The sequence below is a fragment of the Dermacentor variabilis genome, chromosome 4 (assembly GCF_050947875.1).
Source record: "Dermacentor variabilis isolate Ectoservices chromosome 4, ASM5094787v1, whole genome shotgun sequence".
In the NCBI taxonomy this organism is placed as follows: Eukaryota; Metazoa; Arthropoda; class Arachnida; order Ixodida; family Ixodidae; genus Dermacentor; species Dermacentor variabilis.
The window spans coordinates 178,232,659-178,236,769 of NC_134571.1; positions in this window are offsets into that span (position 1 = coordinate 178,232,659).

Consider the following 4,111-nt stretch of genomic DNA (forward strand, 5'->3'; position numbering starts at 1 on the left):
ATTTTCTGAGCTTATGTATATAATATAGCCTGGCTGTATTGCCAAAGAAATAAAATTAAGGAAAGCGGCGAAACCCATCTCATGATGGCTATAGACGGTCGAGCGTTAGCAATGAATCAATTTAGCGACACAACATAATGTCATGAGTAAAGTATGAGGCGTGTACTGCTGCGAGTTTTCCCGTTCGCGCCTCCCTAGGAACACTCGGCGCCATAGCGCCGCGACTACGAAGCCTGCATGTGGCCTCCGAAATCCATGGCGCGCCGGTGAGTGAGTGAAATAACTTTAGTAGGTCCAGAGAAGACGCAGGGGAGACTCCGCGCCACCCGGCTAGCCCCACGTAGGGACCGCCAAGCCGAGCTTGACGGCCCGATCGCGGGCACTCTGGACGGCCAGTGTTTGGTCGTTGATTTCGAGGCTGCCAAAGAGCGCAGCCCACCTATGCTCGCTGAAGGAGGAACCGATGGCTTCGCATTCCCACATCACATGGTCCAATGTTGCCATTAGTCCACAGGCAGGGCAGTCCGCACTGGGACACCTTTCAGGGTATATTGCATGAAGAACCGCAAGGTTAGGAAGCGCACGGGCTTGGAAAAGTCGAAGGGTCACCGCCCGCGCCCTGCATAAGGCGGGTTGCGGGAGAGGGAACGCCCGTCTTGACAGGTAGTAGTGTGAGGTAACCTCATGGAACGTGAGCAAGCGTTCCTCGCGGGGCAGGGGGACCACGGAGGCGGCGCGGTCAGTGAGTCCTCGCGCGGCCTCGTGCGCACCCTCGTTAGGGTTAGAAGGAGAGCCCTCAGTCTACCCCAAGTGAGCGGGAAACCAAGTGATAGAATGCGGAGAGATACTTTTAGCGCTTTGGAGAATGCGGAGGGCCTGAGGGGAGACCATCCAGGTTTGGTAGGCCTTAATGGCTGCCTTGGAATCGCTATATATTGCCTCTCTGCGACCATCGAGCACAGCCAGCGCGCTTGCAACCTGTTCGGCTACCACGGGCCTCGAAGTGCGTACCGTAGCGCAGCAAGTGAGACTGGAATCGGAGTCGACGATGGAGACGGCGAATGCCTTTTGACGGACACATGCCACGGTATCCACGAAGCTTGCCTCAATGTGGTTGCTGCGGGCATGCTCGAGTAAAGCTGTAACCCTGGCCCGACCTCTGGCGACGTTGTTTGCGGGGTGCATATTGCGGGGAATGGGCGCGATGTGGCATGCGAACTCAGAAAAACGCGTCATGCGGCCACCGGGCGCATGATGCGCTTCTTTCTGGTCACGCTGCGCCATCTAGTGGTACTGCAGAGAAACCCGCGCGTGGCCTCTGAGACTAAAAGCGCGGTGCTTGTTCCTGCAAACGCTGATAATTATTCGCTCGCTTGCTGCCCACTCTGTCGCACATAGTCAATGACCCAGCTTGCTGGGAGGTTCATTGAACAGCGGCACATACACAATGCAGTGATGGCGCAGCTCGCTAAAGCGTTGGCCTCACAGGCATGAGGTGAAAGCGGCACATACCCAGTGCGTTTGAGGCACAACCTGCTAATGCGTCGGATTGCTGTCATTGGGGAACCTTTGTGACGTGGGTATCATTCCACTCAGCGTCGCAGATAATTTAAGGAATCTTTTTCGTCGTAGTAAAGCGGTAAATTCTCAATCACACATGCCTAGTTACCCAAGTCCGCGTCAAATGCGTTATTGAAGAGCGGTAAACACCTACTGGCACTTACCCAGTGACAGAAGGTGGCATTAAAGAGGTTCATTAAAGAACCAGCACGGACCGAGTGGCACATACCTAGCGCTTCGATTCTGCGTCGAACAGTCCCGCATCTACAGTGACACATGACAGCGTGAAAGGGGCTCGCTGTGTATATTGACACATACGTATTGCCCCAAGATGGTTCGATGGTTGGTTTAGAACCCGGTTACCTCAGCACAGCCCGATGCGTTAACCATTGGGCCACGCATTACCCACTGACTAAGGTAGGTGCGAAAACGGTTAGATAAAAATATACATAGATACAAGCATACACAGATAGCAAAACAGATAGCGCCCCTAGAGTCCATGAGGTATCTTAGGAATGCTGACATATTAAAATTCGGCAGAACCCACCGCGCGATCACTGTCGGCGATAATGCACTCAGCACTGAAGCAATATCTCGACTCAACCTATTGCCACCGTGGAATCGCCTTATGTATGAAGCGTGTAGTGCAAAGAGAGTCCTTTCTCTGACTTTTCTATCAACATTCTGCGCCATCTCGTGGCACCGCCGCGAAGCCCGCGCGTGGCCGCTGACACGCATGTTGCGCCCGTGCATGGTGCTGCGAAATGCATGATGTGGCGGCCGGGCTCCTCTCGAGCTTTATTTTTTTTTCTGGACAAATTGCGCCATCTAGTGGCACCACCGAGAAGGCCGCGCGTGACCTCCAAGACAAGATGCGTGGCGCGGCCGTGTGTGCGATCGCTGAGAATCGTTCCCTTTCTGGCCCCACACCAATTGGCACGTACTCGTTGACTCAAGTTGGCGAGAGGCTCGTTGAAGCCCAGTCATTTAATGGCGCCGCTTGTTACAATGTTGGCGTGAAAGACGTTCATTGAAAAGGGCCAAACACTCAGTGTCTTTTTTTCTTATTCTTATACTCTGACTACACGGTTCTTGGCCACTCCTCCATAGTGAGTATGTGCCACTAACATCTAGGCTCTACATCTACCTTTGTGGCGCAGCTTGCTAAAGCATCGGGCTGCTGTCCTTGAAGAACCTGTGTGAAGCGGGCTCTATTCCACCCCAGCACGCTATACATTCAAACGTTTTCTGATGGCATATTCGGCTGCTCGAAATGAAGCCCGGCTCCTCTCCTCTCTCGCTACACTACTGCTACACGCTGTTTCTCACTGCGTGTACTTCACCGTCTATCCGTGCCACCTTAAAGTACACGCTCGGCGTAGGTTAGGTTCCGCCGAGCATGAAAGAAATTAAAGTTATCTTTTTTTGTAATTCTAGAGTGGCACATTCACAGAGGCAAATGGTTACAGAAGTTGGCCTCGCAGACATTCATTGAAGAGCGGAACAACCCGCCGTGGTTGCTTATGGCTATGGTGTTGGGCTGCTAAGCACGAGGTCGCGGTATCGAATCCCGGCCACTGCGGCCGCATTTCGATGGGGGCGAAATGCGAAAACACCCGTGTACTTAGATTTAGGTGCACGTTAAAGAAACCCAGGTGGTCGAAATTTCCGGAGTCCCCCACTACAGCGTGCCTCATAATCAGAAAGTGGTTTTGGCACGTAAAACCCCATAATTTTCAAGAGCGGAACACACTTACTAGCACATACTCAGTGGCGCAAGTTGGTATCAAAGAGGTTCGTTGATGAGCAGCATGTACCGAGTGGTACAAGCACTGTGCTCGAAGTCAGCGTGAAAGATATTTATTGAAGAGTGGTAAATATGCATGCCACACGCCTAGTCTCATAATCTCCCAATGACCCTTGTCGGTGTCCAAGAGGTCCGTTGAAAAACGGCATTCATGTGTGCAATGTCCCATACGCAGAGACCTAAGTTGGTCAGGCAATTGGTTTTGAACCAATGTTCCCGCGTCACAGCATTCGAAGGTGCCGCCCATTCAACCATTGACTACCCAAAGACCCAGGATAGCGGGACAACGGACAGATAAATAGATTAGATAGGTAGATGGATAGATAGATGAATAGATAGCCTCCGAAATGTCTGTGATGGACCCCGAGAATGCTAATCGCGTTAAATAAATGAATTTGTCAATGGTGGCGCCAACATCCCTGTGACAATGTCCCATAGAGGGTTGTGGCGCGTAACATTCACGGCATCCAGGGGACGGTGACACCCGCCACGCCACCTCCACACGCACGAGCAACTCGGACAACAGGCGTTCTTGTTCGAAGAGTCAGCACATTAGGTATAAAATATTCCTTGCAACACAGTGAAACAGTGGTTTTAAAATTGTCGCAGCGGTAAGAATTGGTGCCCTATTTTTTAACTGTATGCTTCTTTTAGTTCTGTCAAGCCAAATCAGAGCGATCATCATCATCATCATCTGCATCGTTCTCACTGTCACGAGAGCCCGCGCCAAATAGGTTTCTGAAG